Raw genomic sequence first — 27,074 nt, 5'->3', positions numbered from 1 at the left:
AAGCAAAAGCAAACTGCAACTGGTGAAGCAGGAAGTGATTTATCTGGGCCATGTTTTGACACATAATGGTAAAGCTATTCTCGAGTCGAGGAAAACAGCAGTGCTTGAAGCCCCAAAACCAAAAACAAAGAAGCAGATGATGTCATTCTTAGGACTTGTGAATTTTTGCAGATCATGGATCTTAGATTATGCAAAAATAACTGCCCCTTTACAAGCATTGATGTATGATAATCCCTTAGCAATGACTGATGTGTTAACTTGGACCCCGAAGCTGAAGAAGCATTTACACACACAAAGCAGGCCCTTGTAGGTGCTGGAGTGTTAAAGCTGCCAGACTATCAGAAGCCTTTTGAGCAGGTCGTAGATTGCAAGGGTGACTTTATGACTTCAGTTTTGTTGCAGAAGCACGGAGATAAGAGGCAGCCAGTGGCCTACTACTCCCACAAGCTAGATCCCGTAGTTTGTGCACTCCCACCATGCGTTAAAGCAGTGGTGGCAGCATCTGAGGCAGTAAAAGCCTCCGCAGGAGTGGTGCTATATCATGAGCTAACTTTGCTAGTTCCACATGCAGTGTCAATACTGCTGCTACAAAGTAAGATAGCATTCCTGTCGCCAGCACGTCATCTTTCCTGTATGGCAGTGTTGCTGTCTCAGCCGAATCTGACGATTCGTCGCTGCACAACCTTAAACCCAGCAACGCTGCTACCCACCGCAGAAGAGGGACACCAGCACAACTGCCTGGATGAGGTCTCCATTACGGTCCTGCCGCGACCAGATCTCAGTGATGTCGCGTTGACTACAGGACAGACACTCTTTGTGGATGGATCATCGAGAAAGGATGACTGTGGACGCACTAGAACTGCCTATGCAGTAGTTACAACAACTGAGGTGGTGGAGGCGAAATCACTTCCCTCCTCCTATTCTGCTCAAGCTGCAGAACTCGTCGCACTCACACGTGCCTGTGAACTAAGCAAAGGACAAGATGTTACCATTTATACAGATAGTCAATATGCTTTTTCCACGCTGTTTCTGTTTGCTCAACAATGGAATTTAAGAGGGATGAAAACGTCGACCGGCAAACCGGTCATGCATGCAGAACTGTTAAAAAAGTTATTGGCAGCAGTACAGCAGCCACGTAAAATAGCTGTATGTAAATGCACTGCACACACTAACAACACAGACGCAGTCTCACAAGGCAATGCCTTTGCTGACAGAGCCGCAAAGGCTGCAGCAAATAACAACACACTTCTTGATAATGAGGAATCATTTACCTTAGAACCTGCAGATAATGATATTCTAAAAGAAATGCAACAAAGTGCTCCAGAAAAAGAAAAGGCCATGTGGAAGAAGCGAGGAGCCAAACTGGATGACAAAGGACTATTAACCATAGGAAACAAGCCAATCCTTCCCCGGAATATGCATAAATGGGCAGCATTAGTGAGCCATGGGCCATGCCATGTCTCAACAGGAGGGATGGTACAGATGGTTAATGAACATTATTATACTATAGGATTTCATACCTACTCAAAATATTTTTGTTCACAATGTGCTATTGTGTAAAACACAGCCCACAGGGAGCCCTTAAGGCCCCTGCAGGCACTACACCATTACCAAATCATCCATTTCACACAGTTTTTCTAGAATTTATTCAGCTAACACCATGTGAAGGTAAACAATATTGTCTAGTAGTGTTAGATGGATTTACTAGGTGGGTAGAATTTTTCCCCACAGCAAAAGCAGATGCACTGACAGTGGCAAAAGTCCTATGTAGAGAGATCATTCCCAGGTTTGGCATCCCGAAGGTCATCTGGAGCGACAATGGAAGCCATTTTGTAAATGAGATAGTGAAAACTGTAGGAGTAACTTTGGACATTGATTTGAAGAATCACTGTGCATACCACCCTCAGAGTGCAGGATTGGTTGAAAGAGTCAACGGTACTATTAAGAACAGACTGAAGAAGTGTATGGACGAGACAGGAAAGAACTGGATGTTTTGTCTCGACCTGGTGAAATTATGGATGCACATAACACCACACAAGAAAACAGGCATCACACCTTTTGAAGCATTATATGGGCGGCCTTATTGCCTACCATACTTTGCAACAACAAATGAGCTAAAACATGTTGAGGAAACAATAGCAGATTATCTGAAAAAAGTGTTACTTAACCGATGTGTGAATACTGTAAATGTTCTGCCTAGTCATGTGTCTTCCACAGATTCCACCCCCCAGGAACCCATTCAACCGGGCGACTACGTGTGGGTGAAGAAGTTTGTGCGGAAGAGGTGGAACACGCCTAGATGGGAAGGTCCTTATCAAGTACAGCTGACCACAAAGACTGCAGTTCGAGTGGACGGGAAACTGTCGTGGATACACCTTTCCCATTGTAAGAAACAGAAAATTCTTCCAGGTGAAGGCGAGGGAGCAGTGGCGGACTCTCCGTAAACGGCTGACGGCCTGTATAGGTCCAGCAACGGCTGAACCCCGTCGGAACCTGTGAAGAAGATCTAAAAGAATGGACAAATGTGACACAAGATGTAAATGAAATGTTTGAGATGTCTTAACCTGTACCCATGTTGAACTCTGAGTGTAAGAAATGTGTTTCTAGGAAAATGACGTAATGCATTTAAATTTCATGAAATGAAATGATGTAATACTGACAATGAGAATCTAGACGCATTTAACGATAAACAGGAGGGAAATGTGAGAAGAATTATTGTTGTTATTACTATTATCGTTCCAATGCTATAGTAAGTATAGTAAGTAGATTTAGAATGTTTAATCAAAAGGAATGTATGAGTGTTTGAATCAAGTATTGAAGCTGTTATGTACCCAGCACTGGGAGGTACCATGTTCAAGGACACGAGGAAGTCGTAGAGATAGGAGGAGAAGGAATCATGAGGTCAGATTGACACAAATCTTGTGTGCACCAGATAAAAGAGGAGAGCGAGCAGCAGACGGACGGAGTTGAGAGAGGAAGCTTGAACTGCTCGTCAGCTCTCCCTTGCAAGGCCTCCTGTTGTTTGTGTGGTTGATCTGAGTCTAGTGAACGAACAGCGCGGGTGACCAAACATCACCCTCACACCTACAAGGTCCTCAGAGGCCTAGCTCCCAGAACTAGACCCAGTTGTCATCACCTTAGCAGACATCCAAACAAGAGTGTCCAAAATGAAGAGCTGGACAGCACCAGGGCCCAATAAGATCCACACCTACTGGCTTAAGAAGCTGACTGCAGGCCCTGAGTACCTGCGCAATAGAGGCCAGGGTCTACAATACCAGACAAGACCCCAGGTGCAGACTGTGTGGAGATGCCCCTGAGACAGTCCAGCACATCACAGCAGGGTGCAAGATGCTAGCAGGCAAGGCATACATGGAATGGCATAACCAGGTGGCTGGCATAGTGTAAAGGAACATCTGCACTGAGTATGGACTGGAGGTCCCAGGGTCCAGATGGGAGACACCCCCGAAAGTGCTGGAGAACAAGCAGGCCAAGATCCTGTGGGCTTTCCAGATCCAGACTGACAAGATGTTGGTGGCCAACCAGCCTGACATAGTGGTGGTGGATAAACACCGGAAGACAGTGGTGGTGATAGATGTAACAATCCCAAGTGATAGCAACATCAGGAGGAAGGAACACGAGAAGCTGGAGAAGTAACAAGGGCTGAACGAGGAGATGGAGAGAATGTGGGGCATGAAGGCAACAGTGGTCCCAGTAGTGATTGGGACACTAGGGGCATTAACACCCAACCTGAGTAGAATGCTCCAACAGATACCAGGAACCACATCAGAGATCTCTGTCTGAAGAGTGCAGTCCTAGGAACAGCTAAGCTCCTGCGCAAAACCCTCAGACTCCCAGGCCTCTGGTAGAGAACCCGAATCTGAAGTAAGGAGGCACCGCCCAGTAGGGTGAGGAAGAGACTTTTTTGAATGTATATATATGGTTGGGATGAAGCTGAAACCTCTGGCGACAGTGGCAGAGAGGAGAACTATTGACAAGCTGCGGAGCATCATGGACAATGTCCGCCACCCTCTGCACACTGTCATCCACAGCCAGAGAAGCCTGATCAGCCAGAGGCTGCGCCTCCCCAAGTACAGGACAAACAGACTGGGGAACTCATTCATCCCCCGAGCCATCAGACTGTTCAACTCCTCACTGGGGGGGAGGAGGGCCAACAGAAGGACTGGAACAACACTGCAATAACATAATACTGGGACATCCATTCATTCAGTTCATTCATTCATTCAGTTCATTCATTCATTCAGTTCATTTATTTACATTTCTATAGTTTTGTATTTATATTCTATTTTTAATTTATTCTATTTTATTTCTTATTTTATTCTATTTTTATTTTTATTATTTTTAATATTTAAAACAGTGCTGTACGTTTCTTTAGGGAGATGCTAATTTCCCTAATGGACACCCCCCTAAAGGGATCAATAAAGTACCCTGATTCTGATTCTGATTCTGACACACACACACACACACACACACCACACACACACACACACACACACACACACACACACACACACACACACACACACACATATTCCAAGTTTTCTCCGTAGGGTATTTATGAAATAAAAATTGCATATATAAATATATAAATTGCACTGCTCTTCCTCCCTCCTTTTTCTCCACAATTTCTTTTTTACTTATGCTTAGTAAATTGAACACTTTATCTCTTTGTTCTACATTCTTGCACTTCAGAAACAGACTGCCATCTTTAGCTATTTTAATGTCTCAAGTATCTTTCCAAAACCATTTTTCAGCATGATAAGACTCACTGAAGATATCGCTTGTCCTGTTTTGATTTGAGTATAATTTTAATTTCCTCTGTCCCTGGTTTTTCCCGCACATCATTTCTTTCTTTATCATCAGTATGGTAGCATTTACTAGATGTCATTCTCATACCAATGCTCTCTTTTCCATTCGTCTCCCTCTGACTCTGAACTACTTTCCATATCTCCATATCTTCCTATGCTGTCTTCCTATCTCCTGACAGCTGCCCTTTGTTGCTCAGCATACCCGCCACCACTACTACTTGCCTTTCTATTCCAGTCATAGTCAAAGTATGCTGAGGTACCCATGAAGAAGGTACTGAACCCACAAATGCTCATCCAGGGGTGTAGCCTGCTTTCACCCATATGTGTGCCCTCTCCGTGCCTGAAAGGGATAAAGTGGTCAAGAAGATGAAAAAAGAAGAAGCTGGAATAGCAGAGAGGTATTTCACAGGAAAGGGTAAATTGTGAACATTGTTGGTTGCGGGAAATGGTGGATCATACCCTCTTCCAGTGTCCAAAATACCAGGCAAAGAGATTCACACTCAAGGAAACGCTTAAAAGAAATAAGATACCATTTAATGTAACAGTTATTGTGGAGAAGTTGAGAGGATGTTGTATTTAGGGCGATTTTTAGAAGTACCTGGAATAGGATTTCGACCTTATGGTATTCCGCACCAGTCCAAAATGTGGCAGTAATGTACCTAGAAGCTGTTTGCAACCGCCATAGAAAGACCGAAGAAGAAGAGGAAGCCGTAGACACCAATAGGTAGCTGTGAGTGGCCATATTGTCTGTGATACAGCATAAATTACACACATTGTGAACGAAGGTTGAAGAAAGTGACTGTCTAGGAAGCGCTTACTTCTGTGGAGAAATATAGGTGGAAGAAATTAATTGGAGGTAATATACGCGCTGTTTTGGTCCTTCAGAAAACCGCCTCCTGTCGTTTTGGACATCGCAACCCCCTGTGTGATCTCGCTGCAGTCAGGCTAACAGCTCAGGCCTGTCTAAAGCCTTCAACTCTAATCTACTTGTCTCAGTGTGCAAAACATCCAGTCGGCATGCCTTTACTCATGAGCAGTAGCTAAACTGACCGGTGGCTAGTTTAGGCAGTGATAAACGAATGTGAAGTTTAATCCTCCACTTTATCAAATGGCGGCGTGCTATAATAAACTGGAGAGATGTTGCATACTTTCAAGCGAATGTCATCATAATAGTCACGTTACGACCTATAGTATGCTACCAATTGTGTCAATTGTGTTGTTTCTTAGCTTTGGTGGCCCGTTTCTGCTGCAACCTTTGATAATCATGACATGGCACTGGATCGCTAATAGATATTCTTGTGGAAGCTCGGAATCAGTGGATGATGAACTTGCTTTGGGCCTCAGTTTTGACACTGAAGCTGCAGAAAAATTTCTTGGCGTTTGACGATTTCTCTGAAGTTTTCAGCTCATTGTCCTGATAGAACCTCTCAAACGGACTCCGATTATCTTTTGGGGGTTCTCTGCAGTTTGCTACTTTTTGACATTTTACTCCTCGAGGCTTTCCTAGAACTTCTGCAGAGAAGCATCCCCACTGTGTGATGCTGCCTCATCATGAGTCATGTTGGAGATCGTACACTCATCCTCCAGGTGACGAAGAAGCTTTACATATGTTGGATGAGTTCTTGGGAAGATTTGGTTTTTTGTTTTTTTTAGATTTTTTCTTTAAGATTTGACCGAAAAATATCTCAGCGGCTGACGCTTCAAAGGAAAAGAAGAAAAACGCTGTTCCATAATAATCCCGCAATTAATCATTCTGCCAATCTAATTTGCAGTATTGGATCATTGGATATATCAGATGTTGCTACTTGATGATTCGAGCTTCCAAAGCCTTCATTGTCTGTCACTTAGGCTATGTTCACACTGCAGGCTTGCTCCAATCGGATTTCTTGTTTGGCTGTTCAGGTTACTCATTGACATGCTGGCCAACCTGCCCCAATAATTAGATGACCCTGACCCTCTAAAAATGTTATAAGCTTTCTCAAAGAGGAAGGTTTTAAGTCTAATCTTAAAGTAGAAAGGGAGCCAGCCTTCCCTACCAGAACAGAGAGGTGGTTCTGCAGCAGGGGGGCTCTCAATTCTACTTTTAAGAGATTCTGGGAACCACAAGTAAACCAGCATTCTGAATACAGAGTGGTCTATTGGGATTATAAGGTGTCACTAACTCGTCCAGGTAGGATGGAACTTGGCCTCTGAGGACCTTGTATGTCAGAAGAAGAATTCAAAAAAATGTTTACATTTAATGGGCAGCCAAAGCAGAGAAGCCAACACAAGAGTAATGTAATCTCTTTTGTCAATGCCTGTCAGAACTCTATACTGCAGCATTTTGGATCAGCTGAAGACTTTTCAAAGAATGGTTTGGACATCCTGATAATAATGAATTACAGTAGTCCAGCCTGAAAGTAACAAATGCATGGACTAACTTTTCAGCATCATGCTCAGTCAATAATTTCTTAATCTTTGCAGTGGGGCTCAAGTGAATAAAGCCACTTCTAGAGACTGTTTTAACACGTGAGTCAAAGGATAGATCTTGGTCAACAGTTACTCCAAGATTCCTCACAGAGACTCGAGGCTAAGGAGATACCATAGAGTGATCATGTGATCTAATCTATCCCTAAGAGATTCAGGGCCACCATGACCATAACGTCAGTTTTCCTGAGAAGGAAATTTGAGGACATTAGGACTTTATAAGCCTGGAGCTTCACTAACTGCTCTGTCTCCTCTGGTTTCATGGATAAATAAAGCTGAGTGTCATCAGCATAGCAATGAAAATTTACTTCATGCTGCTGAATAATGTTTTCTGATGTACAAAGAGAAAAATGATTGGTCCACTACTGTATAAAGAGGGAACATAATAGATGTGAGCAAACTGGTATCTATCTGGGAAATATGATCTAAACCAGTCCAGTGTAACTTTAACCTGCACTGTGATCTGTTTATTTAAAATCAGCGATCGCCCCAAAAATCCTGATCATGTAAAGCCTACCCTCAATTGTCATTACATTCTAAATACAGATTCTATGTTGTCGTCTTATCCCCTGACAGCGGCCCTTTGTTCCCCTCCCCCACCCCTTCCCTGTTGGCATCAGTCCTCTGAAGACCCCTTATCCTTCTGTTTCTCTCCCCACACCCATCATCTACTGCCTGAACCCTTATCTTTGCCAAGCTGTTGGACATGTCAGGACCAGTCCCGAGTCGGGCCAGAGTCTACACTGAAGTCAATACTCACCAGCCCCGAGAGTACTGGGACTATGAGTCTCATGTTGTTGAGTGGGGGTTAGTATGTTGTTGAGATGTCAAACTTGCAGCTTCTTAAACTTCACTGATGTTTGATTTTTTTTAAACACAGAAACCAGGATGATTTTCAGTTAGTGAGAAAACTGGGACGTGGAAAGTACAGTGAAGTGTTTGAGGCCATCAACATCACCAGCAATGAGAAGGTGGTGGTGAAGATTCTGAAGGTTAGGGTTAAGGTGACCTCAAGTTTGTGTCATTGGCTGGTCTTAGTCTCACTCACTTTCTGTTGCTTTACAATAAAGCCTGTAAAGAAGAAGAAAATAAAGCGCGAAATCAAGATTTTGGAGAACTTGCGTGGAGGTCCTAACATCATTTCCCTCATCGATATTGTCAAAGACCCCGTGGTAAGTTATCTTGATGTTTTGGAATTGTTTGCTGGTGAATTGTGCAGAAGTTTGTTTTTTTTTATTTCCTTTTCCTTTACCACTATATTCCTTTTGGGATGTGTATTGAAAGCTTAGAGAGCTTAGCAAATGGAATCCTTTCTGCAGGATTCAGGTAGTATATGACTGTAAGTATGCAGTTGGCTCCAAGTCTTAAACCATCCTCATTTTCTCCAAGTAACATTGGAATAGTGCATGAAATGTGTCCGTTTAAATGTAATTTATTGTTGGCGGGTAAGGATTAAAGTCTAGATCCTGGTATATTGGGTTGGATGGTGGTATGCAGTATGAAAAATGTTGGGTCTATTACAGGAAAAGGCAGAGTTGGTTGACATGATCAAGAAGAAGAACGTGTGTCCTTTGTGTCCAGGAGACCAGGTGGAAAGGTAGCAAGGCTAGAAGTTTAGGAGCAGGGTTCAAGTTATTCTATCTTGGTGTAGATAGGAAGAGAAATGGAGTACAAGTTATCTTGAAGGAGGAGTTTGGTAGGAATATCTTGGAGGTAAAAAGAGTGTCAGAGTGATGAGTCTGAAACAAGAAATTGAAGGTGAGATGTTCGATGTCGTTTGCGAGTTTGCTCCACAAGTAGGATGTGAGCTGGAGGAGAAGAAAAAATTCGGGTTGGACCTTGATGAGGTGATGCAGAGCATCCCTAGAAGGGAGGGACTGGTCATTGGTGCAGACCTCAGTGATCATGTTGGTGCAGGAAATGGAGACGATGAAGAGGTGATGGGCAGGGTTGGTATCCATGAGAGGAATGCAGTGCTGATGGTGGGTGACTTTGCAAAAAGGATGGAAATGGTGTGAGGGTGAAGTTTTAGTCACCCGTGCTGTTCATCACTAGACTCAGATCCACCACGCAAACAACAAGAGTTCCTTGCAAGGGAGAGTCGAGCAGCAGTTCAAGCTTCCTCTGTCAACTCTGATTGTCTGCTGCTCGCTTGCCTCTTTTATTTGTGCAAACAGAATATGTGTCGAAACAGGATTTCATAACTCCTTGTCTTCTGACATCTTCTCCCATCTTAACAAACTTCTCATATTTTGACAAACAGGATACATCTGGGTGCTGGGTCCGGTTGTAAGCAGCTTCAGCACTTTTGCAACACATTCCTCTTTCCTGTCAGCATTCCTCAAACACTTAAAATCTACACATCACAGCATCTAAACTATAATAGTAATAACAACAATTCTTCTCACAATGGCTGTAGTGAATACTTTCTTCCAGAAGAGGCAGGAACATAGGGTGACCTATAAGAGTGGAGGTAGGAGTACACAGGTAGACTACATCTTGTGTAGACCGTGTAATCTGAAGGAGATCAGTGACTGCAAAGTAGTGATAGGTGTGTGTGTAGCCAGACAGCATAGGATGGTGGTGTGTAGGATGACTCTGGTGGCGAAGAAGATGAAGTGGGCAAAGTAAGAGCAGAGGATGAAATTAAAGCTAAAAAAAGAAATGTTGTAAGACTTTTAGGAAGGAATTGAGACAGCCTCTGGATAGTCAGGGGGGTGCTCCCAGATGAATGGACAACTACAGCTAATGTGATCAGGGAGACAGGGAGTTGAGCACTTCAATCAATCAATCTTTATTTATATAGCGTCTTTTACAATCAAAATTGTGTCTAGGCACTTTACAGAATCCCAGGGCCTAACCCCAAACAAGCAACAGTGGCAAGGAAAAACTCCCCTTTAACAGGAAGAAACCTTGAGCAGGACCAGGCTCATGTTGGAAGGCCCTCCTGCTGATGGCCGGCTGGGTAGAGAGAGAGGAGAAGGGGGAGGAGAGGAGAGAATAGGCATAGATCATAGAAAATACATACAGAAATACATTATATTTAGTAAAGTAAGCTGCCGGTAGAGTCAAGTTGAGTGGGTCAGCGGGGTTGGAGGTCAGTATGCAGCTCTGAAGGCGGCGATACCTGTAAATGAATACAGAAAGGGGGGGGGGGGGGCAGAAAAACTACACAAGAAATAATATCACTAGTCTACTTGATGAGGAGGAGAGGAGAGGAGACCATGACCCAGTGGGTGACAGAGGCCTGTCAGGTGATCATGTTTCTGGACCCCGGCAGCCTCGGCCTATAGCAGCATAACTAAGATGTTAACCTAATGATTAGACAACCCCTTAAGTATGATAATTTGTCTGTCTAGGAACTCTAGCACTTGACGTGTCATCTGGAAGGAAAGTAGAGAAGGAGACTTGGTGGTGCAGGAGTGTATATAGAGAAAGAGGTTAGCTAAGAAGAAGTGGGACACTGGGAGGACTGAAGAGTAGACAGGAGTACAGGGCGATGCAGCGTAAGGTGAAAGTAGAGGTGGCAAGGGGCTTACAATGACTTGTACGCTAGGTTGGACAGTAAGGAGGGAGAGACTGCTCTATACAGGTTGCCAAGGCAAAGAGAGAGAGATGGAAAGGACGTGCAGCAGGTTAGGGTCGTTAAGGATCGGAATGGAAGTGTATTGACAAGTCCCAGTCGTGTCATGGGAAGATGGAAAGAGTACTTTGAAGAGTTGATGAATGAGGAAAATGGGAGAGAAGGAAGAGTAGAAAAGGTAACTGTTGTTGACTAGGAAGTAGAAAAGAAAGTAAGGATGAAGTGAGGAGGGCATTGAAGAGGATGAAGAGTGGAAAGGAACTCGGGGTGGAAAGGAACTCGGAGTTGATAGGCACTCGGAGTTTAAATACCTGTGGAGGTATGGAAGTGTCTAGGTGAGGTAGCAATAAAGTTTCTGACTGGGCTGTTCAACAGGATCTTAGATAGTGAGAAGATGACTGAGGAATGGAGGAGATGTGTGCTGTTGCCCATTTTTTAAGAACAACTGCCAGGCATGAGGCCTAGAGGAAGACCAAAGAGGAGGCTTATAGATGTAGTGAAAGAGGACATGAAGGTAATTGGTGTGAGAGAAGAGGATACAGAAATAGGGTTAGATGGAGGCAACTGATTCGCTGTGGTGACTCCTGAAGAGAAAAGCCAAAAGAAGAAGAATAGTGTACAGGTCAGCAGAGAAAGTCATATTTAGCGACTAGTCTAGATTAAGCATAGTATCGCACTATACAGTTTTGGTGTTATTGTTCGGACTTTTGAGTCTTGGCGCTCCGAAAAGGCCCACAGGAAGCACACGGAAGTAATAACTCGTGGTTATTTATGATGTTCTTTTATTTTTAATCACTGTGACCACAGGTCATAAACCTGAAATTAATCCAAAATGAAAAGTTATATAAAATTGTCACTAAGCAGTAATCAATTAGCTGCACATATAGTCTAAATGAATTATACTGAATCAAAATCACTAAATTATACAACACAAAAACAGTATTTACCAGTAAAAAAATTAGCATTTTACATGCACAAGAAAGCTGGCTAAAGGTAGCCTGAGATGCTAACTAAGTTGGCTTATCACGCTAGCGAGAATTAGCGTAAATGCTAATTAGCGATCAGCTTCTAGCAGTAATAACATGCTTACTAGAACAAACATTCTGTAAATATCACAGCAAACAGTTGTTATCATCTTTTACATGTACAAATTATACTATTATACTATTAACTAGCTTAACATTAGCTTACCAATGGGCAGTGTGCTCCTGTATAGCTCCAAAGCAAATTTAACGGCTTGAGATGAACCGTTAACCCGGAAGTCACCAAGCCCCTTTCACACTAAAATGCTCAACTTCAAAACAAATGAAAGAAGACTAAATCTTTAAATAGCCTATTTAAACCTTTATAATAATGATAAATAACACAAAATTCAGAGGACTTAACAGTTATTACTATATGGCTGCGATTATTCACAAATTCCAAAAGGAAGAACAGCTTTGATAAGCAAAATACTAGAGCAGATTCATTTGACCACATTGAGTAACAAAAAGTACTTTTTTCAGCTCTTGCATATTGCGTCCTGTTGCACCTCAACAACAATTCTGTACCCACAATACATCCAAATCATTCAGCTATTGTTGTTTCCCCAAGAGCCAGCTAATCAAGCTATGAATGTGTTTGGGCTGCATAGACGGAGGACAAACGTTTTATCTGCCCCTTAGTCCTCCTCCAGCTCTGCCCTCTTATCCAAGTATGTTTTTTTTTTCTGGCTCCAAATAGTCAAGAGGACGGCGTCCTGTAAGCCAAACTCCTCTTTTCAAAAACATCCCTTCACAAACCAATGCGTGACCTCAAGGAGGGTAGCCACTTGGAGGGCACGCAGGATGCCACTTATCGAGTCAGTTCAGACATGCTCCTTGTTACTGATTTATGATCCAAATGGCTTTGTGTAAACATTAAAATCAAGGTTTGTCCTGTTTCAGTCCCGGACGCCAGCCTTGGTCTTTGAGCACGTTAACAACACTGATTTCAAGGTATGACCTGAACCTTTCCTTCTGTTTTAATGAGTTGTGAGCTTATTCATGGGGTTTTGCTGGGGGTTAGGCTCGGAGTTTGTCCTCACTCGTCCCCTTTTAAGTTACATGATGTGCTTGTGGTCTACAGCAACTTTACCAGACTCTGACAGATTTTGACATCCGCTTCTACATGTACGAGATCCTCAAGGTGAGTCTCTCGGGATTTGGTCTTACTTCAAGTATGCAGAGATTTTATAGCCACAAATTAGCATAATATCAAGACTACTACAAATTGATTGATAGATCAGCCCAAAGAAATGGCAACACATTTCTCTCTTCCATTATTTATCTCTCTCCATCCATCTGCTAGTGTTACGAGCGGTTGTATTAGGACCCAAAAGCAGGCAGGACACAGTGGCGTATCATCTTCCGAGGGGCTTTATTTATGTTCACAGAGAATAGTGCAACTCAAAAGGCGTGGAGACCACGACTCAGTTCTTAACCCAAACAAAAGAAAAATTAACTTACAACAAAAAATCCCGAGCGGGGTCAAAAGCAGTCCACGAAGGAAATAGATAAACGATAGTCCGAGGAACGGGTTCAAAAGTAATCCACGAAGGAAAAAGTCTTACGATAGTCCAATTGGGTGTAGCCGGGGTTTTCCAAAACAGACAAAACACGCCAACGCCTGCCAACCGTGAGAACAGTCCATAGAATAGGTGGCTTGATTACTGATAGTCTGCAGGTGCACCAGTCCCCGGCACCACCTGCGGCTGAGGCATGGCTCCACCACGCCCCCCGCAGGAGAAAACCTGCAAAGGAGTTCCCAGACACTGGGAACCTGACATTACCCCCCCCCCCCGTCAACGGGCGCCTCCGGGCGTCCTTCCAGGCTTCTCCGGGTGGGCATGGTAGAAGTCGCGGAGGAGGCTGGTATCCAAGATGAACCGGCGGGGAACCCACGATCGCTCCTCCGGTCCATAACCCTCCCAGTCGACTAGGAACTGGAAGCCGCGGCCTTGCCGGCGGATGTCCAGGATACTCCGGACTGTATAGGCAGGGCCTCCGTCCACAATGTGGGGAGGAGGGAGGGTCAGATGGGGGAACCAGAGCCGACTCTGCAACAGGCTTTACCTTGGAAACATGGAAGGTGGGGTGTATCCTCAACGCTGGGGGAAGCTTCAGGCGGACGGCTGCGGGGTTCACCATCCGATCCACCTCAAAGGGACCCACGAAGCGAGGAGCCAGCTTCCGAGACTCGACCTGGAGTGGAAGGTCCTTTGTGGACAACCAGACCTTCTGACCTGGTTGATAGGAGGGGGCTGGCGTCCGGTGTCGATTGGCCTGCAGTTGGGATCGACGAGAAGTCCGCAGTAGAGTCGAGCGGACCTGCCTCCACACCCTCCTGCAACGGCGAATGTTGGCCTGCACTGACGGTACAGCAACCTCCTCCTCCTGCCCCTCAAAGAATGGAGGCTGGTAGCCCAGGGAAGCCATGAAGGGGGACAGACCAGTGGAAGCAGAAACCAAGGAGTTGTGGGCGTACTCCACCCATGGCAGGTAGGTGCTCCAGGAGGATGGGTCTTGGGCTGCCACACACCTTAGGGCGTCCTCCAGGCTCTGGTTGGTTCTCTCGGCCTGCCCGTTGGCCTGTGGGGTGGTACCCCGACGTAAGACTGACCGAAGCTCCCAGCGCCGAGCAAAAGGACCTCCACACCTGTGAGCAGAACTGTGGACCCCGATCAGAAACTATGTCTGTAGGTAATCCGTGGAGGCGGAACACATGCTGGACCAGGAGCTCTCCAGTCTCAGCTGCCGACGGGAGTTTGGGTGGGGGAATAAAGTGGGCCGACTTGGAGAATCGATCGACCACGGTGAGAACGACTTGATGACCCTGGGAAGGAGGGAGGCCAGTGATGAAGTCCACTGCAATATGTGACCATGGTCGTCGAGGAATCTCCAGGGGCTGATGGGAGGCCTTCCCCCTAGAACACACCAGGCAGGCAGCTACGTAGTCTTTGGTGTCCCGGGCCATGGAGGGCCACCAGAAACGCTGCCGGAGGAAGTGTAACGAGCGGTTGACTCCTGGATGACAGGTTAATCTCGACGAATGGGCCCAGTGCAGCACCTCCGAGCGCACCGCCACCGGGACGAACAACCGGTTTGGAGGACATCCCCCAGGATCTGGGGCAGATTGCTGGGCCTCGCGGACCCTCTCCTCCACCTGCCAGGATGCAGCCCCCAGGATGCAGGAGAGGGGTAATATGGGGTCCGGGTCCGTCTCCCCAGGCTCAGAGGCGAACTGACGGGACAAGGCGTCGGGTTTCAAGTTACGCGAGCCAGGACTGTAGGTAAGTGTGAATCGAAACCTCCCTAAGAACAGAGCCCACCGAGCCTGCCGGGAATTAAGCCTCTTGGCGTTCCGGAGGTATGTGAGGTTCTTGTGGTCCGTCCATACGATAAGTGGTTGGGTGGCGCCCTCCAGCCAATGTCTCCACTCCTGGAGCGCCAGGACCACGGCCAGAAGCTCCTTGTTTCCCACGTCATAATTCCGTTCTGCGGGTGAAAGCCGGTGACTAAAAAAGGCGCACAGATGGAGCTTCTGGTCCTCTCCGCTCCTTTGAGACAGGACGGCCCCGACTCCCACATCTGAGGCGTCCACCTCAACCACGAACTGCCGACTGGGGTCGGGGTGAGTGAAAATGGGCGCCGACGAGAACAGGTCCTTCAGTCTGTTGAAAGCAGTTTCGGCTCGCGGGTCCAGCGGAAGCTTAGTAGGGTGGAAGCAGCCTGGTGAGCGGAGCGGCCACCTTGCTGTAGTCGCGGATGAAGCGACGGTAGAAATTAGCGAAGCCCAGGAACTGCTGCAACTGCTTACGGGAGGAAGGAGTTGGCCATTCCATTACTGCCCTCACCTTGGCTGGGTCTGGTGAAAGCTGTCCCCGCGCCACCACGAAGCCCAGGAAAGAGATGGAGGTGGTGTGGAATTCGCATTTCTCAGCCTTAACAAAAAGTCGGTTTTCCAGGAGCCGTTGGAGAACGAGCCGGACATGCTGGACGTGCTCCTCCTCAGACTCGGAAAAGATCAAGATGTCATCTAGGTACACAAAGATGAACTTATTCAACATGTCCCGGAGCACGTCCTTAATAAGGGCCTGAAACACGGCGGGGAGCGTTGGTGAGTCCAAACGGCATCAAAAGGTACTTGAAATGGCCCAAAGGGGTGTTGAAGGCAGTTTTCCACTCGTCCCCCTCTCGAATCCGCACAAGATGGTATGCGCTCCGAAGGTCTAGTTTAGAAAAAACCTGGGCCCGGTGGAGAGGGGCGAAGGCCGCGTCGAGGAGGGGCAGTGGATACTTTTATACTTTCGATGCAGGGGCGCAGGGTTCCATCCTTCTTCTGCACGAAGAAAAAAACAGCACCAACTGGGGAAGAGGAGGGCCGGATCAGGCCAGAAGCTAGGGACTCTCCAATATAATTCTCCATCGCCTCCTGTTCCGCCCTGGAGAGGTTGTAGAGTCGGCTCGACGGTAACATGGCCCCGGGGAGGAGATCGATGGCACAGTCATACGGTCGATGGGGCAGAAGGGAGAGCGCCCGCTGCTTGCAGAAGACCTCGCCTAGGTCATGGTACTCCCTCGGAACCTGGGACAGATCGGGAATCTCCTGGGCGGGGTCGAAGTCCCTGACGAGGAGGTGACCGCCGAACGTAAACAGTTGGTGTGGCAGTTAACGCTCCAGCTCACCAGCCTCCCGGTTGGCCAGTCGAACTGAGGGTTGTGTAGGGCCAGCCACGGGGACCCAAGGACTCCAGGGGATGAGGAGGAGCGGATGAGGAAGAAGACGGATGAGGTCTCCGTCGAGACCCAGAATGGTCTTCGGTTCGGGCAGCGTCTCGAGGGGAAGGCGAACCTGCCGGGCCAGGTCCTGGCTAATGAAGTTGCCGTCTGCACCCGAATCCACCAGGAAGGTCGTTGACACCGACTCCTGCCCCCAAAGGAGCGTGCCGGAGAGGGTTAGACGGACGGGGGGTGAGCAGGAGGAGGATCCGCTCGCCAGCACTCCTGCCGGCGTTGACGAGCTTAATCTTTTGGCCGCACCGGGCAGTCGTCGAGGAGGTGGCCTGCGTGGCCACAATAGGCGCACAACCCAGCTGAGCGCCGGCGCCGACGTTCCGACTGGGTTAGATGCATTGGCTCGCAGGTTGAAGCCTCAGGGACAGGGACGAAGGCTGACGAGTCCCCGGTGGTCTCCCTCGGCCTGGAGAACCTCCCTGAAGCTCTCCCCATCCGCTCGCTCATCCTCTGCCGGCGTCGCTCCCGAAATCGATTGTCCAATCGAGTAGCCAGACCGATGAGCGCCTCCAAGGTCTCCGGCTGCTCCCTCGCTGCTAACTCGTCCTTCAGATCATCGGAAAGCCCCTGTGTAAAAACTCCCTGAAGCGCTGCGTCGTTCCAACCGCTTCGGGCAGCAAGGATGCGGAAACGAATTGAGTAGTCAGCGACAGAGCTGGACCCCTGGCGCAGGGACAGAATCTGGGAGGACGCTTCGCTGCTCTGAATGGGATGATCAAAAACACGTCTTAATTCGGCTGTAAAAACGGGAAAACTAGAGGACGCGGGGGTCTGGTTCTCCAACATGGCTGTGGCCCATTGCGCCGCTCTCCCAGAGAGTAGGTTTACAATGAAGGCAATTTTTGCCCTGTCGCTGGGGTATGTGAGGGGTTGGAGATCAAAAACAAGCGAGCACTGGAGCAAGAATGAGGCACACGCACCTGCCTCTCCGGAATACCGCTCCGGGATAGGAACGTGGGGCTCTCGTGGTGCAGTAGTAACCAGCTGTGACGTGACTCTCGGTGCCTCCGCTGGGGTTGGAGGCGGGGCCTGCTCCGCTCGTCCCGAGGCGAGCAGGTTCGTCACGCTGGCGTTAAGCGTCTGGAGAGAGGTCCAGATGTCGGTAAGGAGCTGGTCGTGTTGACCCAGCAACCTACCCTGAGCCTCCATGTACGGCGCACTGCGTCCTGGTCCGCCGGATCCATGTTGGTTGGCGTGTAATGTTACGAGCGGTTGTATTAGGACCCGAAAGCAGGCAGGACACAGTGGCGTATCGTCTTCCGAGGGGCTTTATTTATGTTCACAGAGAATAGTGCAACTCAAAAGGCGTGGAGACCACGACTCAGTTCTTAACCCAGAAAAATGAAAACTTAATACAAAAATCCCGAGCGGGGTCAAAAGCAGTCCACGAAGGAAATAGATAAACGATAGTCCGAGGAACGGGTTCAAAAGTAATCCACGAAGGAAAAAGTCTTACGATAGTCCAATTGGGTGTAGCCGGGGTTTTCCAAAACAGACAAAACACGCCAACGCTGGCCAACCGTGAGAACAGTCCATAAATAGGTGGCTTGATTACCGATAGTCTGCAGGTGCACCAGTCCCCGGCACCACCTGCGAATGAGGCATGGCTCCACCACGCCCCCCGCAGGAGAAAACCTGCAAAGGAGTTCCCAGACACTGGGAACCTGACAGCTAGTCAGGTTGACAGGATTCTGTACATGTCAGCTCCTGTTGTCATCTTTGTTAAATGTACTTTAGACATTATCTGTTGTGTTGAGCCAACACGGCTAACACGTTGTAACTACGGCAATATGTGAGTGACACAGAGGCATTTTTATTGAAATTGAAATTATTTTCCTGTATACAAATGTAAAACCTAGGTTAATACAGGTTAACACAAAAACAACTATATACAGTATGTAACACATGTGAGTTTTTGATTTCAATCTGTTATTTTCTTTAATTTTAATGAATCAAGCTGTGTTTTTTCACTGTTCAGTCAAAAGTACCATAAATGCTGCACTATAGGGCGTGCTTGACTATAAGCCGCACCATCAAGGTTCATAAAATTTAAGAAAAAATACACAGATAAACTGCAGGTTTACACTTTGAAACGAGATCTCCATGACAAAGGTGTGGACCTAATGCGCAAAAAGACCTTATTAAAACAACAATTAAACAAGCATCTTCCTCAGTGCATTACAGTATCTCTTCAACCTGTCTTGCTTGTTTGCTGCCTGAGCATCCTCTGGTGGCCGCTCGGTCGTTAATATCCCTTCAAATTCAGAAAACGTTATTTATCCCGGTGGGGTGATTGAGGAAGTCATAAAAATCCATAAATAGGTTGCATCTCTCTATAAGCCGCAGAGCTCAAAGCATGGGGAAAAAGTACCGGATTAAAATATAGAATTTACAATATTGTCCATCTTTTCCCTTTAAACTTTTAGCCGGTGTATCATAAAAATGTTTTTAGGCTTGATTTTATTCAATGAAGCACATCTCCATCTCACATTTAAGAGAAACCATAATCATGGATTTGGTATTGATTTGTTCGATTACTTTTGTTTCTGTTCACTAAATCCAAGTTGATGGTTCTTTTTGTGCTCTCCAGGCTCTGGATTATTGCCACAGCATGGGAATCATGCACAGAGACGTGAAGCCACATAATGTGATGATTGATCATGAACATCGTAAGGTTGGTAGAGTCTGTCATTGAGGCTGCTGTGTGGGACCTCTTCCTTTTTTAGAGTGTGCATATACTGTATGCATCTCTCTAATAAATTAATTATACTGCTACAGGGAACAGAGCTGACTGATGGAATTTGTGCCCACTTTAAACCACTGAAACACTTATATTTGCAATCGACCCACACAAATCCAGGAAATGAGAAGAAATGAGCATGCATATAAGTCAGTTAAAAATAAACCACAGACACAAAAAGTCGTTGGTGGAGATGAGTTAAACACATGGTGTTTATACGTTGCACACAAAGAAACACCAGGGTTCAGGATTTATCCACCCTGGGGGTCACTTAAGAAATTAGCACGTAGACAAAAGGTCCATATCAAAAATCTTTGACAGATACTCCTAAACCTGTCTCCATGTGGACAGGTCCTAAGACAATAAACTTTTTTTTAGTTTATTTTTCTTTTCTACTAAAAGTAAGGCTTTGTTGGGTTGTGGAAGTACTATAAGGATTTAACATAGTTTTTCAAAAAGAAAAATGTCTTGTGGAAAAATTATTCAATTTTGCTTGATGAATTTGTCTGACTATTTGTCCTAATTCAAAGATAGTTTCATGGTGGGTTTCAGTTTGAAAAATCATTATCATCTCTATTGTCCAGTTTCTTATTTTACAAATCGGTATCAGTGCATAACTAGAATAAATGTCAGGAAACTATTATTGTAAATCTCTGCTGGTACCGCTGCCTGTGTTTAGCAGAGATGTCCATTCAAGTATGGGGCAGTTTGCTGGCCAGGGTGACAGGCACCTGGCGAATCAACCAAAATCAAGAGGTCATTGATATCTGTCAGTTTGGGGCAAACACTGGCAAAAGGGCTTAAGAATTCTTTTCAGTACTCTGAAAACAGTATTCAAGTGTATATATTAAAATCTCAACATACTTCTCCTTCACATGATCAAAATGCCACTCCTTTTAAAATAATGGGCCTTCCAAATCATTTGTCCTCCCAAAAACTGAATCTCACAGGAATTCATCAGCTTCTTTGATTCTCAACTTGCTGTATCTAATTTCTGTAAAAAGCCAAACAATTCTAAGAATCTTACTGTAAGTCCTAAATGATTGATAAGATTAAGATTTACTTTATTCATCCCCATAGGGAAATTGAATTGTAATAGCAGCATAGACATAAAGAAATATAACTATATTATATAGACACAAATAGCAGCAGGTATATTTACAAAGCATAGAAATAGAATAAAAATAATAACAAATAAGATTAGAACATAAACATAAAAATAAGAATAAGAAGATTATTAAATAGTTACTGTAATTGAATGGGTTGGAGGGCACCTGAGCTGATGCATAAATCTAATTAAGAGAGCTCAGCTCTCACAGAAAAGGATGAATTATAGAGTCTAATGGCAGACAGCAGGAACGACTTCCTGCACCATTTCTTAGAGCAACGAGGCTGCAGGAGTCTGTTGCTGAAGCTGCTTCTCAGTTTGTCCACTGTGTTGTGGAGGGGGTGGGAGGAATTGTCCATGATTGTCCGCACTTTTGACACCCTGTCCCTCACCAGCTCGTCCATGTTTGCCAGTTTAGAGCCAACAACAGACTCTGCCTTTTTAATGAGTTTGTTGAGTCTGTTGGCATCCTTTGCTTTAATGCCTGCTCCCCAGCACACTACAGCAAAGAAGATGGTGCAAGCCATTACAGACTGATAAAACATCTGGAGCATCCTGCTGCAAACACTGAAGGACCTGAGTCGCTTGAGGAAATAGTCTTCTCATGGCCTTCAGCATCGGTGTTTGTGGTCCACTCCAATTTATTGTCCAGCTGAACACCCAGGAACTTGTAAGCTGGGACTATTTCCACATCTTTCCCACTAATGCAGACTGGGCAAGGTGGAGAGTTACTTTTACTGAAATCCACCACCACCTCTTTTGTCTTGGTCACATTGAGCTGCAGGTGGTTCTCCCTGCACCACCTGACAAAACTCTCCACAAGGTCCCTGCATTCATCCTCTGTCCATTCTCTACACAACCGACTATGGCTGTGTTATCTGAGTGCTCCTGGAGGTGACATGACTCAGGGTGCTACTTGAAGTCAGCTGTGTAGGTGGTGAACAGAAAGGGGGGCAGCACAGTTCCTTGAGGAGCCCCTGTGTTGCTCATCGGGGTCGGACACCCAGCTCCGCAGTCTCACAAACTGTGGTCGACCACAGTGAGTCAAAATGTGTCAGAAACAAAACTGTAACATCAGATTCTATAGAAAAAGTGACCTGAAATGCCTTCTTTAATGAATTGGAGATGTACTCCCCCCTCATATAATGGGAGGGGAAATGCTGATTTGTTTCCTGTTTGCGGTTATGAAGTGTGTGGGACGTTCTGTGGTCAAAATTAAAAGGTTATTTTATATGTTTTCAGCTCAGGCTGATTGACTGGGGTCTGGCTGAGTTTTACCATCCGGGCCAGGAATACAATGTAAGAGTGGCGTCCCGCTACTTTAAAGGACCTGAGCTGTTGGTGGATTATCAGGTATGGCAGTTGGTGTGGATGCGTGTCTCATGCTGTGTTTCACGTGTCTGTGTGTGTATGTGTGTGTGTGATTTTGGATGGAGGAATACCAGAACCCATTGCTTTGGTTTTGGTGCCTCAAAGGTGCTCATTTTCTCATTCTATCTTCAGTCAGTGGTGTAGCCTCAGTCATGGTGTTTCATTGTCAAAAGTGATTTAGCTATTTATTTGCTGGTCGTGTTGGATTTTGAGTGGTGTGAATAATTTAGTAGTTAATGTTCCCTCTGTGTGTTTCTGTTTTGTAGATGTATGACTACAGTCTGGACATGTGGTTTGTTGGTGTATGTTTCATGACTTATGCATAATATGATCTTCCATCATCCTACACCTTGGTCATGACAACTATGACCAGGTATATGTATGTGCCATTGATCAGCATTCATTTTACAGAAAATTAATCCTTTTTAATTAATTCTTTTCTGCGTGATCACACTGAACATTTGAGACACTCGTGTGGCATTTCTGGATTTCATGTGGTTCTTTTGTCTCGGTTTTCTGCAGTTGGTGAGAATAGCCAAAGTTCTGGGCACTGAAGATTTGTATGACTACATTGACAAGTACAACATTGAGCTGGAACCTCGCTTCAATGACATCTTGGGAAGGTGAGAAACTACCCCCTGAAAGACGGTGGTCAACCATCTTTAGCTAATTTATTCAGACTAATCTGTAGACTATTATCATTATTATTATCATTATTATCATTATTATGCTCAAACATTTCACTGATTTATGACAATATATACACACATACGCATAGCATTTCTTTACTGGCAGAAATCTGGTCACAATTGTGGCTATTACGCTTCACACGTATGCTCTGAGTAAGAAATTCAGAAATCCTAGTTTAATCTACCTGATCCACTATATCAGATTGGCCGACATTTCATATATTATACAATTGTTGGATCAGCTGTAATGTTTTAATTCACTGTTCCTATCAATTGCGTAGCTTGCAGATGTCTGGTGTTTTACTTTACAAATTTCACCACACCAACATGAATTATTTGTGAGAAGTGTTGCTAGCTAATTATTTAAGTTTTAGAAAACTTTGTCACATAGTGACAGGTCAAAACATCAGTGCCACAAAATGTAAAACACGCATTTTAAACAAGGAGGGGCCAATGAATAATTGCTTAAATAAAGTCATTGATTTAAACAAAGCAAAACAGACACGTCATTAGTTCAAATGTGGGGTTTCTTTACGTCTCTGTGACAGTTATATTTTGAGCTCTGTCAGTATTTGATGGACAATGATTTTTAATCATGAATACATCACTTACAAATGTTTAAAGTGATTTAATGACATCAAAGTAAGTTAACTTGTGCCAAATATTAAGTCTTAAGTTATTTTGGGTTGTCTTCATTGAACTTGTATCTGGCCAGTGTTGAATATTAATATTTTGAGTCTTTTTTTAATTGACTTATTCTGTCTTAACCTTAACCTACTTTTCTATAGATGGAGTCTGAAATAAAGAATTGAATGAATTCCCTCTACAGATACTTGATGTTTAACCTTTTCATCTTGGTCTGTTTGGGCAAACATTGGCAAAAGGCCAAAAGGCTGATACTGTCTTTTGATACTAATTAAACATGTCTATACAGTAAATAAACAACTTATTTTTACTGCTCCTTTCTGTCATCAAATTCTGATCACTTACGGGTTTACTTAACCTCACTGATTGGCCTTAAAAAGCCTGATCGTGTAAAACTTTGTATAATCTTTGATTGATGTCCATTTTGTGGGTTGGATGTCAGACATTCCCGGAAGCGATGGGAGCGCTTTGTCCACAGTGACAATCAGCATCTGGTCAGTCCTGAGGCTTTAGATTTCCTGGACAAGCTGCTTCGCTATGACCACCAGATCCGCCTGACTGCCCGTGAAGCTATGGACCACCCCTACTTCTGTAAGTCTTCATCGCAAAGAATCCTGGTTATTGGCAGTACAGAGAGAAAACAGATTGTCAGTGTTCCCACAGTTCCCATCATGAAAGATCAGTCACGTGTGACCGTCTCAGCCAGCCTCGTCGGTGGGAACACAGCTGTTAGCACAACCAGCATGATCACTGGTGAGAATCATCAGTATTTATTTATTTATTTTTAACTGTTGCTCTTAAAATCACACCATTTGAATCATGTACTCATCCAAATTTGATCCAAATCAGGCATCAATTAAGAGAACTGGTTACAGGAAAATTTACGGTTAACCCTATTCCTGAGTAGGAAGCATAAACCCTGCTGGCCACACGGTGGAACTGCAAACATGGGGTTGTTCACGTGCTTCCGCTTGGCCCAAAAAGACTCTTTTCCATAGGCTCGCATGGTGAAAGAGATGTCTAGAACTCAGCCAATAAATGGTTTTGTGGCTACATAAATCTACTAGAAAGGGCCTTTTAATGACCCTTATTTAAATCTTTATGCTCCCTTCTTCAATTAAATTTTTAGCCGGGTTCTAGCGTATTCTCCACATTGTAAACGCTCACCCGAGCCTGGCATCCATATAGCCTGGCTGTAGGTTCATGTTAGATCCATCTGCACGTTATTTTAGTGCATCTAGAACAGGGTTGGCAAGCTTTGGAGCCGCGTGTGGCTCTTTAGCACCGTCCTAGTGGCTGCCTGGAGCTTTTTCAAAAATATAAAAATGTAAAAAGATGGTGTGAATATATGTTTTGTTTTAATATAATTTCTGTAGGAGGAAAAACACAACAAACATTCTTCAAGTTTTCCAATGCTGTAAAAATGCGTATAATAAGTATTTAATTTCAAGATCTCATTATAATGGAAGTTAAAGCGCCATCGTACAGCAGAGTTGTCACGTGGTGCGTCATTCTCTCCAGGATACGGTGCAGGGAAAAGAAACATTTAATCATGATTGCTAATAATGTATTTGTAGCCTACTGATCATTTTAAAAATAGGCTAATATAGACACTTACAGCATGTGTTGCCTTCATAATAAGATTTATATAAGGCTTTTAATTTTTTGCGGCTCCAGACAGATTTGTTTTTTGTTTTTTTTTGGTTCAATATGGCTCTTTCAACATTTTGGGTTGCCACCCCTGATCTAGAAGCTTAATTCGTAACATCTAATTCTCTCAAGATGATGATATCAGTAATATGTCCAGCACAAAGTAATATAGTCACAACTGTAAACTATCAACAACTTGATATTAATTAATCATTAGAGCTCTTCCACAGATTAACAGCTCTAACAGAAACACATCACAAACACACAAACATCAATCCAGGAGGACTCAATTAATCTGCAACCACCCAATATGTTTTGAAAGAATCTGTATTTTCAGATGGCAGCTCTTTGTTTGGACACCACTGTATATTTTATGTCTGAGAGCTATTATCACAAGTGTGGTTGGGACTATTTATAGTAACAACAACAGTTCCTTTTGTACACCAGCAATTAAAATCATTCAGCGTTTCTTTACAACTTTGACCCTGAATACCTGTTTAGGGATTTGGGGATTTACTGTTTATGATATCACGGCACCGCCTAATGACACCTTACTTCCCCTGTATGTTGAAGGAATCTCTGCCTTACCAGCCTCCACTGCCTTGGGTCCTCTGACTGGCTCACCGGGCCTGTCAGCTGCCACCAATGTCCTGAACACCCCGTTGCCTGCTGCTGCCGGCGCTCCACAGTGACTGCTTACTTCCTGGTACACCTGCGTCAATCACTTGCCCACATGGAGGAGAAGTGAACACATACCGGTGCAAGCCCTCTTCACATCCAACAGAAATGTGTGCCCTCATTTATCAGCCATCAGAGAGCACAATGCTCCAGCTCCTGTATGTTTACAAGAACCTGCTCCCGTCCAGGGCCCTGTTATAGTGCTGGATGTTGCTGACCAGCTCTCTGGTAATGTTCAAATAGTCACCAACATAGTGTCAACTCAAAATGTTTGGTCTTTTGTCCCCTTTTAGCCTGAGTGAATGAGCACGTACAGATGAATGTTGAGAAACTCAGCTGTCCAGCTGCAGAAAGCCTTGGTGGAAGCTGTAGTGTTTAGCACTTCAGTCTGCTATTAGGACCCAAAGTAGCACATTATTAAATGTCCCAGAGGAGTTTAATGCCGCTGCAGCATGTGAGGAATGCTGTTAATGGGAACTCTGGCCAACAGGCCTCACCTGTCTTCTTTTTGCTTTGTTGGGTTGTTGCAGACAGCATGATGATTTCATTACCATCAAAGCATTATAAAGAAAGTCTCTATTTGAAGCCAGGCAAGGCTGATCCTGGCTTGAAAAGAAATTATTTCTCAAACATGCTGCTTTCCACTTTCTGAAATTACTTCTTGACATAACCAAGATTTCCTCAGTTTTTGTGGGGAAATGTTTGGTTTAACTGCTGTGTCACCACAGCTGTAGATGCTGTGAGGAAGATTAGAACTGAGTATTGATGACCACCTTTTATACAAGTCCCACCAACAAGCTCAATGATTAGCACCTAAAAGGTCCAATGTTTGAAAATCTGTTTTAAGAGTCATTGTCCCCATTTCCAACTCCTTCAAATGAGATGGATCATGCGCACATTGACCTGGAATTGGCGCTGCCTCTGCATTAGTGTAAATATTTTTATGTTTCTATGTATAAAACTGGTATTTGACACTGTAAATAAACATTTTTTTTATTTATCATATACACTTGCTTTGCTTTGATGAGGAGGAGAGGAGAGGAGACCATGACCCAATGGAGTGACAGAGGCCTGTCAGGTGATCATGTTTCTGGACCCCGGCAGCCTCGGCCTATAGCAGCATAACTAAGATGTTAACCTAATGATTAGACAACCCCCTAAGTATGATAATTTGTCTGTCTAGGAACTCTAGCACTTGACGTGTCATCTGGAAGGAAAGTAGAGAAGGAGACTTGGTGGTGCAGGAGTGTATATAGAGAAAGAGGTTAGCTAAGAAGAAGTGGGACACTGGGAGGACTGAAGAGTAGACAGGAGTACAGGGCGATGCAGCGTAAGGTGAAAGTAGAGGTGGCAAGGGGCTTACAATGACTTGTACGCTAGGTTGGACAGTAAGGAGGGAGAGACTGCTCTATACAGGTTGCCAAGGCAAAGAGAGAGAGATGGAAAGGACGTGCAGCAGGTTAGGGTTGTTAAGGATCGGAATGGAAGTGTATTGACAAGTCCCA

At 44.8% G+C, this 27,074-nt stretch overlaps 1 pseudogene; it reads left to right on the top strand.

Moving 5' to 3' along the window:
- Nucleotides 1–5,526: 5,526 nt before the first annotated feature.
- LOC130524734 (casein kinase II subunit alpha-like) lies at nt 5,527–26,554 on the top strand (annotated as a pseudogene).
- Nucleotides 26,555–27,074: the final 520 nt, after the last annotated feature.

This window comes from Takifugu flavidus, chromosome 4, assembly GCF_003711565.1.
Source record: "Takifugu flavidus isolate HTHZ2018 chromosome 4, ASM371156v2, whole genome shotgun sequence".
In the NCBI taxonomy this organism is placed as follows: Eukaryota; Metazoa; Chordata; class Actinopteri; order Tetraodontiformes; family Tetraodontidae; genus Takifugu; species Takifugu flavidus.
This window is presented reverse-complemented; position numbering and strand designations above follow the sequence as displayed.